This window comes from Cavia porcellus, unplaced genomic scaffold (assembly GCF_034190915.1).
Source record: "Cavia porcellus strain 051 isolate PalLab524CR breed Dunkin Hartley unplaced genomic scaffold, mCavPor4.1 scaffold_3, whole genome shotgun sequence".
Classification (NCBI taxonomy): Eukaryota; Metazoa; Chordata; class Mammalia; order Rodentia; family Caviidae; genus Cavia; species Cavia porcellus.
This window is the reverse complement of record NW_026947486.1, coordinates 39,153,632-39,170,335: the sequence shown is the minus strand read 5'-3', so window position 1 is coordinate 39,170,335 and position 16,704 is coordinate 39,153,632. Positions and strand designations below refer to the sequence as shown.

The following is a 16,704-nucleotide window of genomic DNA, read 5'->3' as shown; positions in this document are numbered from 1 at the left end:
TAGCTCTAAAGGATATCCCTCCAGGACATGTATTTCTAAACATTTTACAGAGTGTGCACTCATAAGACATGATTTTTCTCAGTCCAGAAACTTAAAAACCTCTCAATACCAGTGGTTTTTTAATCTTTTGGGTAGTCATGGACTCTTGTGAGAATTTCATGGCTCCTCCTCCCAAATAAGTGCTTATATACACATAGTTTGGGGTACAATTTCAGAGCATCTGGCAATTTCCTAAAGCACAATGAACTCTTTGTTTAAAACAAGCAGAAATCTGCTCTAAAGAACAGAAGTAAATCTTAGAAAATAAGAAATCTTATTGAGCTTTTAAAATCCGATAGAACTCTTAACACCTGTAATTGACCATTCCATTATGTTTTCCTAGTAGATGATAGCTGTTTCTCTTTTGGCTTTCCAGCCCCAGCATTATTGGCATTTCTGTTGGTATGATTCTTGGTTGTAGGGAGCACCACACTTTATGTTACACTATAGCATGCAGAGCAACATCCTTAGCTTCTACATACTAGATGCAGGTAGTATATCCCTGTCCCCTCCCTACAGTTTCAACAACTGAGAATGCCTCCAGGCGTTGTCAAGTGTCCCAGGGGCCAGGACAAAATTGCCCCCTGTTGAGAACCACTATACAGTAATTATAATTATCATTCTTGATAATAACATAAACAAAATATGAACACTGTTCAACTGTACTGAGAAATATGAAAATCAACTCAACAATTAAATTTCTAGGTAAATAAGTAAAATCTTTCATACCTAAAACACCAAAAAGGAAGTTTATATAACACCTTGTTCTACTGACTGATTGACTTAACAAGTCTTTCAATGACTATTGAATATTAACAGTATACATGTGTTGACACTTCATGGGATTTAAAACCCAGTGAGAAAGGCAGTCTAAAGAACAAGAAAATATTAAGTTTAAAAATTAAAAGCTTCAGGAACGCTATGAAGGAAATGCATAGACAGACACAAAGGGATTTAGATATGGTCACTAGGTAGACCTCTCTGATCATGTAACATTTAAGGCCAGAACTTAAAGGTTGAGAGTCAGCCAGGTTAAAAAACAAAAGAACAACTAACTAGAAAGCACATGTTCAGGCAAAGTAGGCAACAACGTACAGAAATGCTAAAGTAAGAAGAAAACTTGGTATACTTTGTGTAGAAAGAAGGCCACTGTACCTAGGGCTGGTGGCTGTGGAACAAAAGGAATTGAAATAGGTAGAGATCAGACCTTGTAGGATCTGCAGGCCACAGGGAAGAGTTTCTAAATACACTGGTAAGGTCTTGAAAGCTTTTAATAGTGGAAGCATATCATGATTTAATGCACATTTTTAAACTACTCTGGTCATCGTATGGGGAGACTACCGAGGGGCAAGAATGGAAGTATGGGGATCAGTTAGACTGATGCCAGTTGATAGACAGTGCTGGTAGCAGTGGAGACTGGAAGAATGATATATTATTGTTATAAATTGACATACATGCTAATGAATTAGATGTAGATGGTGAAGGGGAGAGTGGAATCAGTGTTTTTTACTTGAACAATTGGACATGAGTGATTTATTGAAATGAGAAAGACTAGCTTGGTAAAAGAGAAAGAGATGTTTCTTTCTTGGTCAACTGAGCCTCAAATTTATATACCTAAGTGGTCAGTCAATGACAACAGGAGTCATTCAGTTGAACACAGATTTATTAACCACCAGCTGTATGCTGCACACTGTGGTTAAGTGCTGAGAGTCAAAAGAAGTAAAAGATATGTTCTTTTGCTCAAGGAGCTTACAGCCTGGCAGAAGAGACATATATAAACATCTTTAATTGGCTGCATTCAGTACTAAGTTAGAGATACATGAGGCATCTATAATATCACAGAAAAAAGCCAGTTAGTCTGACAGGGCATGACAGTGGGCTGGAGGTCAGAGAAAGTATCCTAAAATTGCTGTCTGAGAGGACTATTAGCCAGGGAAGTGTGTGATACATAAAAAAAGTAAAGGAAATAGCAACAGAAAAGTACAAACAGTGAAACAGCATGATACATTTAAGAAACTAAAAGCCATACAATATTACTAGAATCAAACTTAAAGGCAGGGACTGATAAGAAATGAGACTAGATACATAATATTGACAATAACTGGCAATTATTGAGCAACTACATGTCAGGCTGTGTGCTAAGTTCCTTAAATGGATAGCTCATTTAATTCTCATAATATAGATGTGGAAAATGAAACAAAAATTGTGATATGTTACCCAAAGTTACATAAGCTGAGATTCAAACTAGGCATTTTTATTCCAAAGCCTACTCTCTAAACCACAGTAAATTTTAAGTATTATGTTAAAGAACTGAGAATGTACCTGTTAGCAGAACTGAGTCACAAAAAGGAAGTGACTGGTCAGATCTATGCTAATAAGGATACTTTAAAGAGATTCAACAGGATATTATTGCAATATATCAGGCAAGTGATAAAAAAAAAGTTTGAAGTAGGCATGGAAATGAAGGAAAGATTTAAGAAATGTTAGGGGGTAGAATTAGCACAACTTGTTTACTTGAATTCTTGGGACAAAGGAAAGGGAGAAATCTGAGATGTCACCATGTTTTCTCACTTGGATGATTGGCTGATATTACCATATAAATATACACGAGGAGGAACACTAAAAGTGTTCATTTGTTTGAGGCAAGCTCTCATTGTATAGTTTGGGCTGGCCTTGTACTGTGTAATCCAGGTTGGCCTGCAACTCAGTGGGGATCCTTTTGCCTCAGCCTCCTTAGTGCTAGGGTTACAGACATGCACCACTGTGCCCAACAGTCAGTTTTTATATTGTGTGTTTAGGTACCAATGGAACACCCAAGTGAATCCATTCTAAAAGTAACATGAGCCAGGTGTGGTGGAATGCACCTGTAATCCTAGCACTCAAGAGGCTAAGACAGGAAGATCACCAAGAGTTCAAGTCCAGTCTGGGCTACATAGTGAGACCTTGTCTTAAAACAAACAAGAGATGTAACACAAGAAATTCAGGGGAAATATCATCTTAACTACAGTTTTGACAATTAAGAACTTTTAGAAGGTGGCTAAAATAATGAGGGTGAGTGAGATTACTCATGGAATGTGTAATCATAAGGCCAATCAAAGTATCTTGTAGAATTTCAGTGTGTAAGAAACTAGCAAAATGAGCTCACAAAGGATACTGAAAAAAAAAAAAAAAACGTATTCACAAAAATAAATAGTACAGCACAGTAATTCTCATCATGGACTCTGGGCCCAATCTGTGTGAGTTTACATTCTGGAGGCTCTGCCATTTACTTGATAAACAATAAGTATTAGCTAATATTTATAGGAAGAAACCCAGGGTAGAATGGTGTGACCAATAAGATAAAAGTTTAAAAGGCAGAGAAAATGCAGAGACGTGCCAGATGCTGGCACATTTTTTATTTCAAAAAGAAATCAACCAAGGACTTATGAAACAGAAATTAGATTTGGTGACGTGGAGGCTACTGGTTACCTTGATGAGAGGGAATTTCAACAGAGTGGCACAGAGAGGCAAGGCAATAGTACTTCAAATGATAAATGCAACATAAGGAAATTGGCAACAACAGGGCAGGCTCTTTCAAGAAGCTTGCTGTTTAGGAAAAAAAATCTCAAGTAACAAAAACAGCAGTGTACAACAATGAACATTTTAGCTTCATTTGTCATAACAAAACAATGGAACTATATTTAACTGTCCAGAAGTGAAGGGATAAGAGATCAATAGGGAACTGGAGAAAGTAGTAAATGTTGGACCAGTAATTGAGGAAAATGGGAGAGAAGTTGACCAGATATAAATGAAAGGATTGTGAAGAAGCCTGGAAAATGCATCTAAAGTTGGAAACTATGGATCTGTGATACTAACTCCTCCAATGCTATGCTTTTCTTCAATAATGACAGAACAAAGAAGGCAAATTGTGGGGAAGGCACAAAAGAATTGGTAGTAGCAATAGTAGTAGTAGTAGTAGTTGGGCTTGGGATATATCTCAGCGGCATAAGTGTCTGCCTGGCAAGTGTATGGTCCTGAGTTCAATTTCTGGTACCATAAAGAATTAATAGTACCAGCAGTGGAACTCAAGAAAATAACATAGTTAGGGCAGCACAACAGAAAGGGCACACTTGAAATCAGACAGACTTTAATTACAGCTCTGAGCAGATATAGTTAAATAACTTTAGGCAAATTCCTTGAACTCTAAATCTCTGTTTTCCCATCTGTACAGTAAGTATAACAACACCTAGCCCACTGGAAAATGGCACATGGCCATGCTCCCATAGCTCTCGTTCCCCTTCTTTTGCATTCACTCTTTATTGGGGCCCCCATATGGACTGTTCCTTTCTGGGAACACTGAAATAAAGGCCAATTTATCTCATTTTAGGAACATGTGGTTTAGCAGGAGTAACACAAATACAAAGAAATAAGTGACAATACAAAATAAATAGATAAATTCCCATTCAGATTGCTAAGTACAACAGTAGTAGTGTATGCCATGACTAACAGTACTTGATTAAGGGAAAGCTTCCCTGGAAAGCTATGCCTCAAGTTTTAATTATTTATGTTGAAAGAAAGTAGCAGAAAATGGGATAATGTCATTTTAAGGGGTAATGGCATTTTTTTTATTTTTTGCTTTTATTTTCCTAGACAATATTCCAAGATGTAGGAAGTTCAAGTGAAGGTGTTTATTTTAAGGCGAATGACTTACACAGGTTTGCTAACTGAAGAAAGGATGTAATTAAAGCCAGAAGGTTTCAGAGGAGATAAAATCCAGCACTCAGATCAAAAGGTTTACTTCTAGACAGAATATTTTTAAAAAAACTTTTCTCTAAAATGAAGAGAAAAGTAGTAATGATAAAAAATCAACACAGGTCATTTACATCCAAAAGAAGGAAAGAAGTCAGTTTCCAGAAATTATATTCTACATTCATGTAATTTTTCTCAATTTTTATAAACCAAGAATAATTTCTTAGTACATTCACAATAAATGAATGCACCCTATTTGGGAAACTAATTTCTATAATAGATGGCACTGTCAACTGTTCATAAAATGGAAGCAACAGAAATAAAGAGCTTCCAACCCCTAATTTCAACACAGAAAACGGGGTTGCTGATTGCTTCTGCAAGTGACTGTGACAGGGAGCACCAACTTTCAACTTCAGTCTCAACTGGTTAATAGATGAGGCACTAGTGCCCATTCCAATATTTTGTTCCAACACACGTAGACACACACAAACACACAGAAGCAAATTCCGACTTGAATTTTACCTCCTTCTAAACAGGGAAATTGGAAACCCACAAGGCACCTGCAGTTTACCAAACTGTTATTGGGTAGTTCCTTCCAGAAATAATTTGCCAAACATTACTGGGTTTGGGGTGCTCACCTCTAGGTTTCCAGGTTTTCTATCCTCAAAAAGAATTGAACAAGACAAGCAAAAATAGTGATAAAGTTTTTGTGAAAAGTATTAGGATTAAGGGTAAGGGAGAAACTTGTTCTGCAGAGTGAAGTTGGGAGCAAAAGAGGAAAAGTAAAAGTATACTCTGAAGGACACAGGGTGGGCTACATAAGGAATGGGCATGGTAGCAAGCTCTCCGTGGCATCTGTGACCTTATATTGCATCCACACCTCACAAGAACTCTCGAGAACTTTTACATAGGAGGTTTGGAAAAGTGTGCTATGTAGATTTTAGGATTGCTCCACACCTGTCCTCCCAGCCAGTCTAAGCCATGTCCTATCTTTATCTAGTTTCCCACTGAAATATAAATCCCATCATTCTTTATGGGCTGCTGAAGGATTGATGGTCTCTGTCTTTTATAGCTTCTTTCAGCTGCAACGAGCTGGCGACCCTACCTAGTGGAGATTATGTTCTCTCCAACTACCTTGGGGTGCTGTGGCTCTCTGGCTGGATTTGAAGAAATAAAAACTTGTCAGAAAACAATCAAAAAAGAGTTAGTGACCATTGAGGTACCTATTTGACAGAATAAAAAAGGTTTACTGTTAGCCCAAATATGAAGAGCAGGTCATATTACACACTACCTGTAGAGAAGAATGTTTATTAGAAAAGCATGTAAGATAAATTACCAAGAGTCTGAGAGCCATGGCCTTAGCAAGATCCTATTTACTTACCTGAGGGAGCACTGGAGTCTTGCTTTTTGAAGAGAAATTTCAAGTCTTCCAGAGAATTACAAGAGTAACTTTCTCTTCTTGAATGATCTTGTTCTTTAGATAGTTCACGTGGCACTGGCTTTATTCTAGAAAGATAAATCCAATTACCTATCTCTGCTACCTTTACTGCAGTGGGTGTGACAAGGATCACTGAAAAGGAACCCATCCATTTTGGCTTTAATGGGTCAGTGGGTGTCCCCTCTATCCAATTTTTATGAACACTTGGTCTCCAGGGTAGAGGAGCCTAGATGATCCCCCTGGGCCAAGGGCTGACAGGACTCTGTTCCTATACATTTGGATAGCCTGTTGTACTTTGCCCAGGCCTATGAGATATTATGAGAGTCCTGTGGTCTCTGGGTCTATTATCATATCAAAGGATGGAAATGGCCTCCCATATAGCATTTCAAATGGGATCAAACTTAGCCCAGTTTTGGGTATGTTATGAACCCTCATGCATACTATTGGTAGCAATTAGAGCCAGGACTCACAGACATCTCCTGGCAAAGTTTTGGCAGAATTTGCTTTAGGATCTAATTGGCTTTTTTTTAACCTTTCCAGAAGATTGAGGAGCATTTCCCAAGTAGGATTTTTATAGCTTGTCTCTATGTCCATTGAGGAAGGACTAGGATGGTTCCTCAAGAACTGGGGATAAGACTAATGCTTTGAGGGTCTACGAAGCTGACCTCATTTTCCCAAGGAGGCTTTAGACAGGTTTCTTTGGTGCCCTTTACAGTCCGTGATGGAGATCCACTTAGGAGGTGAGGAAGAAAACACATCCTCAGAGGAAAAAACAGAAAAACAAAGATACAGGAAAGCAAGGAGACTCTGCCACTTTTAAAGGAAATTAGCAGATCTTACTGACAAAAATAATAAAACAAAACAAACGAAGTAACATTTATTGAGCCCTTCCTATATGCCAAGTACTTTACTATGTATTTTTGCAGCCATTATTTCATTTAACCCTCATAAATAACCCACAGGGTTGTTTATCTACATCCACAAAATAAACTGTTTCAAAGAAGTTAATTGTTTGACCAGGGTCCCACAGCTACTTCGTAAGCAGCAGAAGGAAATAAGGGAAGATCAACAAAGACCCTTGGGCTTGAGGAGAGATCCCTGTTACTCCTATTTTGAAATAAGGGGATTATTTTCCTTTGAGACTCATTTTGTCTATGTGCATCCTTTTTTTTTTCCTGAAGTGACTTTAGATGGAAAGGTTAATCATTCTAAAAAAGAAAGTACCATTCTTTGGTCACTTTGACTATTCCCTTCCTTGATTCCATGTTTTTTCTTTCCACTCCACCAAGCTAACCTTCCAGACTACTTACTTCTTCAACTAATTAACATAAATCCTCTATTCTTTCTAAATACTCTGGTTTCTCTTCAGATCATACAAATCTTTCATCTTTTCTAATCATTTGTTAGCATTTATTTAATAAAAGGTTCAACTAATGCACTATGTGTTAGCATTCTGTCGGGCACTTAAAAAGCAAAGTTGGAGACTCAATCTCTATTCTTGAAAGATTCATAATATGAGGGGGGAAGGGAGCAGATATGATCAATTGGCTTAAATTTTATTACAGAGGACAGCAGCTGACTCATGTTCATAGACTTGTACTAGGGTAGTTATAGAGAGATGGGGAGATATTTAAGAAAAAGAATGTAAAATTATGAAGTAAATTAAGTACAAGTGAATATATATTTATTTTAAAGAGAAAAACAAAGATACAGAATTTCAAAAACAAGATAATGGGAGATTAACAATGGTTAATATATTGTGTATTATTATCTTCGAAGTAGTTGATCAGATTATGAGATATAGGCATGCTGTTATAGTCTGGGGTTGTGAGAACAATTAGAATCAGGACACAGCATTTACATTATTTCTTTATGATGGTCACCCAGAGTTAAACACAAGAAAGTGCAGGAAATCTGCACTGAAGACCCAGAATATTCAGTCAGGGGCCTGGATCCCACAGCAGTGTCCTGCAGGAGTCCAGACGAAAACCTAGAGCCCATGACAGTGCCTTGCATGAGTCTAATTGAAGGTCTAGCACCCACAAGAAGGATTCATGCCAGTTTGTTTCATGGATCTGCACTGGGAAGGCCTAAAAGTCAGCAGTAGAAACTAGAAGGTCTATGTGAAGGAGCTATGCTGATAGGTTGAGGGTTCTACACTGGAGCTGAGAAGTCATGTTCAAAATAAGGACCAGGACTGCTCTGAAAAGTACCACAGCCATCCTCAGTGACACACACAGAGGTCCCAAGCTCCTCTAACAATAAGAAAAGTCAAATACATGCCAGAAAGCGAGTATGACAAGTTTCTCCTGGAGATTAAACAGCACACATTGATGTAACAACCAGAGCTTCCCCCAAAGTGAACCACAGCCACTCTCACCAACAAGATTATGAGTTCCTCTGATGATATAGTCAAACTCATCACAACGATCCTCCTGCCTTAGCCTCCCGAGTGCTGGGATTACAGGCATGAATCACCACGTCTGGCCCATTATCTTTTAATGTGGTATGGCAAGACTAAAATATAAGGATCTCCTGTAATTCAAATATACTCTTATCTTCAGGTGAAAGATTCAGTTCATTTTTCCATTATCCTCTTCTGAACAACTATGTTGTTCTCTGTTTCATCTTTGCAACCTGCAGTTCCACTGGAGCCTTTTTTCTGGCCAAATGTTTTAAATTATTCTGCTGGCTCTTTGCTCTAAATTTACAACATAGATCTGGTCAAAAGTTCTTCAGATAACTGTGCTACCATCCCAACTGTAGACTACACTGAAAATTTCCTGCCACCAGGTAGTCTCTCTAAACATAAACAAAATGCAGAACAACTTTCTACCAAAGCACGATATACTACCTGGACTCCAGCAGCTGATGCAGTTCTTCTCTACAGAAGGCTCCCGAACTTCATCTTAACCAGCAGCATTCCCATCAGTCTCTGATTTTCCAGGCTCTAACCAGAGTCCCCAATATGGTCTACAGCATAGAGAGGCTGTCTCTTGAGCATCTCTCAAAAACTTTCCAAATTAATTTCCAAGACTCTTAAGCCACATGACCAGGGAACAACACAGCAATGACCCCACTCTCCTGATACCAACTTCTGTTGTAGTCAGGGGTTGTGAGGAGAAAAATTAGAATCAGGACACAGTGTTTATAATATTATTTTATGATGGTCACCCAGAGTTAAACACAAAGTGCAGGAAATCTGTACAACACTAAAGACCCAGAATATTCAACCAAGGGCCTGGATCCCACAACAATGTCCTGCATGAGTCCAGATGAAGACCTAGAGCCCATGACAGTGTCTCCCATGAGTCCAACTGGGGGTCTAAAATCCACAAAAGGGACTCATGCTGGTCTGTTTTGTGGATCTGTGCTGGGAAGGCCCAAAGGTCAGTGGTGGAAGCTAGAAAGTCTATGCCAGTGGGGTGAAGGAGCTGTGCTGGTGGGATGAGGGTTCTACACTAGAGCTGAGAAGTCATGTTCAAAATAAGAACTGCGGCTGCCCAGAAAAGTACTAAAGTCATCCTCAGTGACACAGAGGTCCTGAGCTCCTCTGACAATAAGCACAGTTGAGTACATGCCAGAAACCCAGTATGACAAGCTTTTCCTGGAGATTACACAGAACACATCTTCCCTTCTGGAGCCAGGAAGCGATGCTCGATGTAAGCACCAGAGCTTCCCTAAAGTGAACCAGAGTCACTCTCACCAAGGTCCCGAGCTCCTCTGATGACAATGGTCAGACTCATATTGGGGAAGCTAATCATGACGAGCTCCTCGAGAAGAACCAGCTCCAAGAACAGCTCCAAGCAGCACCATTTAGGAGAACCCACAAGGCCTAGCTCTTCTCCATGTCTCTATTTATTCTGGCAACTTTCCTCAGGTGGGCCATCTACACTCAGCACCATGCTGATTTAATTCAGATGTTTTTAAGTTGACCACCAGTTTTTATTCCATACATATGCATAATTGATCAAACAATATAAACACAAACCATTTTTTCAATGAACTAAGAGAAATCAGTAGTATAATTATCTTAGCTATCTTTTGTGTATGTATATATATTTTTTCCTTTTCTCTTTCTTCTTTTATCCTTTCACCCAATCCAGTCTTTTTTAAATTTTATAGATAAAACCAAGGATAATAAAACAAAATAAAACCAAACAAACCAGTGTAAGTGATACAGGGCTTCATAACATTACAAAATCAAACAATAGTTACCATAATGCCTTTTTTTGTCTTCAAAATAGCAGAAGATACTTTTGAACATAGTAAAAATCAAACTGAACTGAACGGAACAGAATAGAAACAATAAAAACAAAACAATAAATGCAATAAAGAACTTCAAAACAAGCCAATAGTAAGTCCAAAATTGCTACCACAATATTTCTTGCTATCTTTGAAACAGCTGCTCCTGCCATCAGATTTTAAAACAATCAAACAAAACAAAAGAGAATAAAACTCAACCCAATGAAACAATGAAAATGATATAGGACTTCTAAAACAAGACCATAGGGAATCAACAATGGCTGCAACCCTCAGAAAGAGATCCTCCCTAGATGCCACATTGTATACCACTATTCTCTGAACCAGTGATCAGACCACTGGCCCTAGACTTGGAAGGTCAGTGAAACACCTAAGCACTACAGGCATCCAATTGCATTTTACTTCTATAGCTATCGTCACCGTCTGTGTTTCTTCAGATAAGCATGTTGCTTATGGGGCTAGGGGCAGGGATTGGTGCTTCTTGTTTACCAGCCCATGCACCAGAAGGGGCTGGAGTCTGGCTGTCCCAGTCTGCCAGTGGCCCATGCATGGTGCTGATTCCCAGATGGGGCTTGTTCCTGGTGTGACCTTGTTCTTTCTCTACACAGTCCGAGAATGTCACTGACTAACGAGGAAAAACTGGGGTGTAGTGGCCCACACGTGGTGCTAATTCCCAGAGGCAGCTTGCTTGCTAGTGTGGCCTTATTCTTTCTCCCTAAAGTCTGTGAATGGTGAAGATTCATGGGGAAATGCTTGGGTCTGGCTTTTCCCAGTCTGGCGGTGGGGCTTGCTTCAACCCATCCCAGTTCTTCACTTACAAGCTGTTTCTTTCTCTTTCACATTAGCTGTTGTAGATTTTGGGTTTTATTTACTTTTTCAACTTCTTACACAAGAGAGACAATATGGTGTTTACACATGTGGGTCTGGTTTATTTCACTTATGAGTATGGACTCTAGTTGCATCCATTTATGTGTAAAAGCTTTGACCTTATCCTTCTTTATAACTAACTAGTACTCCATTACATAATAATACTACGTCTTTTTAATCCTTTGCTCAGTTGATAGGCATTAGTGTTGTTTCCAAGATTTTTTTCTTTTTTTTATTTAAGGAGAAAAAAAACAGAAAAAGGGTACAATTAATACACAATTTAAAAAGTAAACAGTAAGAAATCACTAGTTAATAGATTACATATTCTCATCTTAGAAATAGTTGTTCAAGTTACAAAATTGAAGCATATAAATTGGACTTTCAAACAGTGAGAGTGCAAACAGTTTTGTTCAATGATCAAAAAAACTCAGTAGTATGGTTATCTATCTTATACATTTAAACATATATGCAGTTATAACCTTTAGAACATTTTCTTTTCTTTTCTTTTGTACAATGACAATTTCACATTTTGGATTTTATTACTCCCACAGTTCTTATTACTTTTTCTGAAGAGAGTAAAACCAAATGCAACATATCAGAACGGAGTCAGTCAAATCAAAAGGATGGACATAATAGATAATGTAAACACAAAGTATAAGGTGATCAACAGTGGTTCCCATACTGCCTCTTGCTATTTTAAGAAGAATTGGCAGTTATAATAAAATTGAACTAAACAGTAAAGAATAAAACCAAAGCATTGGAGACATTACAGGACTTTAAAAGAAGATAATAGTCAACCAGAATGGGCGTCATAATGAATCTTATTGTCTTCACAGTTTTGCCTATACTTTCAAACTTGGTACTATCAAAGGAAAGCAGAATAGGGGAAAATCAGTCAAAACAAGATGGTTAGGGCAATACAGGATTTCAAATCAAGTTAATAAGAAATCAAAGTAGGTTACTATAATGTATCCTGCTATTTTTATTTATTTTCCCTTAATTAAAAAATAAAAAGAAAAAAAGTAAAGAATTCAAAAAAAGGGGATTGAGATAAAAGAGGGCTTAACAACAGAACAGCACTGGTCAAAACATAACCATTTGAGCAAAATAGTGTTTTACCACAAGATATCCTGACATAAAAGTAGTTACCATAGTGTCTCTTTCCTTGAAATATTTGAGTATAATTTCATATACTGTAGCACCAAACATATCAAGACAATGTAAAACCATTCAAGAGAATGACAGTATTACAGGGTATTTAGAACCAACTATCAGAAAATGAACAATGGTGTCTGTATAATCTCCTTGTCTATAAAAGTTTTTGCTTATATTATCATATATAATAAAATCCAATAAGATACAATATGTTAAGACCGATGGAGACAGAAGAATACAAGTTTGATGGGACTTCAAGACAAGATGATACTAAATCAGCACTAGCTATTATGATGTCTTGTTTTCTCCAAAATAGCTGTTCCTACCATCCAATCTTCTCTGCCTCATTTCTGTTGAGCTCTTTTTCTGTCATTTGTTGTCAGTTTGTCTTCTTCATTTCACTTTCTGCTCCATTCATTGTGGCCTCTCTGCCACCATTTCTGAAATGTTGGTATTTTCCTTTTTTAGAATGTCCTGCAGTATTCTCTGTAAAGTTGAATTGATGGTTGCAAATTCCCCTAGTTCCTCTTTATCCTGGAAGCACCTTGTTTTTCCATCAATTTCTAGGGACAGTTGTGCAGGATATATCAATCTTGGCTGGAGGTTATTATCTTTCAAAGCTTGAATTATTTCCCCCCTACTCTTTCTGATTTGATGGTTTGTGCAGAGAAGTCTGCTGTAATTCTGATGGGTGTTCCCTTGTAAGTGATCTGTTTCTTGTCTCTGATGGCTTTTAATATTCTGTTCTTATATTGGATTTCTGAAATTTTGATTATTATATGCCTGGGTGTAGTTCTGTTTGGGTTGTAGGTGGCTGGGGTCCTATATGCCTCGTACATCTGAGTATCTTTACCATTTGCTAAATTAGGGAAATTCTCTTGGATTATTTCTGTGAATAGCTTTGTAGTCCATTTGTTTGTGTCCCTACTTCTTCTTTTACGTTCTTAATTCTTAAGTTATAGATCCTCTTATCGTCTTCTAGCCTTTGTATTGTTGCTGTTTGGTTTTTTTTTTTGTTGTTGTTATTTTTAAGAAGTTTTTCATTTCATGCTCCCACATTACAAATCTGCCCTCCAGTTCAGATAATCTATCCTTAGTTTCTTTCAAGCTGTTATGCCAGTTTTCGATAGAGTTTTTAGTTTCCTGGTAATCTCTTTGAACCTGCTTTGGGTATTCTATGTTTTCTCTATTTTCTCCATCAAACAATTCTCCCCTTTTTTCTGTTCTTCCATTTCACCATCTGTTTTTTCTTGGGCAGTGTTTAGCATTTCTCTAACTATTCTACTTATATCTTGCTTCAGGTCATTAATAACTTCATTCCTGAACTTGTCTATGAGGCTCTGGAGATAGCGCTTTATGTCTATTGTTGTTGTGTCTGATATTGCATGTTTCTCAGAATTAGGGGCTGAGGACCCTTTCTTGTTGCTCCCTCTTCCCATATTTTTTGTTCCTCTTCTACAAGCAAATATAGGAGGCCCAGTTTCTTTCTTTGTTGGTTACAGTTTGTTTGAATTGCGCCAGCTAGGTGTTCCCACCCACTGCAGTGTACTAGGCAGACACAGACCTATGCTGGACCCGCCCCTCCAGGTCAACCTACTGAAGGCTTCACCACTAGGGTGAACCTCCAGGCACTGGGACCTGGTTTGGGCTAGCCTACTGGGTCTTAGTCAGCGGCATCACGCAAGCCAGGCACTCCCCACCAATCCCACTTGAGAGGGGAATATGTGACTGAAGTCACTGCAACAACTTGTTCTGGCTAGTCTGCCCAGTCCCAGTATGTCCTTTGCTGAAGCCTCCTACTCTATGGAACAGTCCCCGATCCACTCACTCACCGCAGTTCGATGTGGGCCTCCTGGCCAGTCCTGCTCTCAATTCCATTCACCGCTTCCCACTCTCAGAGCTTTCGCACCTCTCTCCTTGCCGTGCTGATTGGGACAGAGCAGCAGCTGCAGGAAATTCAAACCGCAGCTTCCAGTGGCTCAGGGTCCAGCTTCCACGCTGAGACCTTATCTGTTCCTGTTATATCACCAGGATTGAGTTTCTAGTTGGTTTCTCTTAGTTTAGTTCGTTCTGGGTCGGTAAAGTATATCTCCCCTTGCTTAGGATTTCTTGCCTGGCACCATTCCTGGATTTTAAGTGCAGTTTCTCAGAGACCCTCCGAAGCTGCTGCTATCTATCCACCATGTTCTCCTGGAAGTCCGTTGTTTCCAGGATTTAACTATTACAAATTGTGCTGCTATAAACATGGGTGCATATATATCACTGTGGTATGATGTTTTTAATTCATCTGGGAAAATACTCAGAAGAGAAATAGTTGAGTTATATGGGATCACTTATCCTAGTTTTGTGAGAAATCTCCACACTCATTTCTACAATGGTTTTACCAGTCTACACTCCCACCAACAGTAGAGAAAGGTTCCTTTTTCCCCAAAACCCTACCAACATTTGTTATTGATTGATTTTTTTATGATAGCCATTCTTTCTCGCATGAGATGGAATCTTTGTTGTTTTAATTTGCATTTCTTGAATGACCAATGATGTTGAACATGTATTCATGTATTTATTTGTCATTTGATTTCTTCATCTGAGAAGTATGTATTCATCTCAGATGCCCAGTTTTGGATTAGGTCTTTGAATTGGACAGGGGGTTTTTAATTTTTTTCAGTGCTTTGTATGTTCTCGATAGTAGTCCTTTGTCTGAGGGACAGTTGGTTAAATTTTTTTCCCACTCTGTGGGTTTTCTTTTCACAAGTGAATATTTAGAATGAGAAAAGAAACTGCAATAATTTATGAATTTTAAAAGCCTAAAAGATGCTACAAACATAATAAAGTCCAAAACAATTCTGACTTATGTTTCATTATTTGCATGAAACATCTGTAGTGCTGCTTCGTGATTTCTGGCTGCATATGCTTTAATCACCTCTACACTTGACAATGAATTTGCAATATTTCTACATAAAGAATAAGAAGACAATTCAGTGCATCCCTGTTTAACTAGCTTTCTGTTGCCATAATACAATACTATAGACTTCATCATCTATAAACATTTATTTGGCTCATAGTTATGGAGGCTGAGACATCCAGAGCACGGAAACAGCCTCTGGTAAGGGTTATTGTACTAGATAACATGGCAGAAATTTCAGTGAACACAAACAAGACTGAGAGAAAATTATCATGCCTAATTCATCCTTTCCATCAGGAAAACACACCTATGATGTTCATGTCTTAATGGTCCATAATTAATACTGTTACAAAAGCAATTAAATTTCAACATGACTTCTTTTCAGCTTTTACTTTTTTATTAGTGTATATTTGAAGTATGTAATGATTACATATGTTGTGAAAAGTTGGTAAATGTACATAACATTTCTCAGTTCATTTACTTATCCCTTTCCCCTCCCCAGCATTTGTGCTCCCTCCATTTCTTTGTTCCCTTCCCTTTAGGAAAAAAAATCTACTGATTCTTATTTATTTGTCTTTTATTTTGCTCTTTATTTATAGTTTAGGTTCCTCATATAATGTGATATTTAAACTTGTGTGTCTAATTTATTTCACTTAGCATTATGGTCTCAAGGTGCATTCATTTTCCTATGAATGACTCAACTTTATCCTTCTTTATTATGGAGTAGTGCTCCATTGTGTATAAATACTATATTTTCTTTATTCATTCACTTGATTTTTTCATTTGTTTTTTGTTTTGGGGGATGTTAGGAGTCAAACTCAGGACCTCATGCTTGTGAGCCACTGAGCTGTATCCTTGACTCCATTCACTTGTTGATGGATATATAGGCCACAATCTAGCCTATTCTGAAGTGTGCTGATATAATTATGATAATGTATGTATCATAATACAAGGTTTTTAACTCAGGGAGATACCTAGAAGGGGAATACTTACAACAATGAAATTTCTAGGTTTAGTCTAAGGATGCTTCATATTAATTGCCAAAGTGGTTTTACTAGTTTCCATTCCCACCAATAGAGTTAAAGGGTACCTTTTCCCCCTCACAGCCTGTATAGCATTTGTTATTGACTCATTTCTTGCTAACAGCCATTTTTCCTGGAGTGAGATGGAATCTCAGTGTTGTTTCCATTTGCATCTCTTAAATGGCTAGAAATGTTGAACAATTTTTATGTATGTATTGATCATTTGTCTTGACCATTGACCAAATGTATTGACCATTATTCTTCATCTGAGAAGTGTCTATTCATTTCAG

General features: G+C 37.9%; 1 protein-coding gene across 7 annotated transcripts in view; it reads left to right on the top strand.

Moving 5' to 3' along the window:
- Hdac8 (histone deacetylase 8) overlaps positions 1-16,704 on the top strand; it is a 265,800-nt gene that overhangs the window by 126,700 nt on the left and 122,396 nt on the right. The window contains exon 11 of one of the 7 annotated variants that reach the window (XM_063246093.1): positions 1-16,704. This exon is cut by the window's left edge and continues 12,927 nt beyond it; it is cut by the window's right edge and continues 59,175 nt beyond it. The exons of the other annotated variants lie outside the window; for them this stretch is intronic. The gene's annotated coding sequence lies outside the window, so the exon portion shown is untranslated. 7 annotated transcript variants of the gene reach the window in all.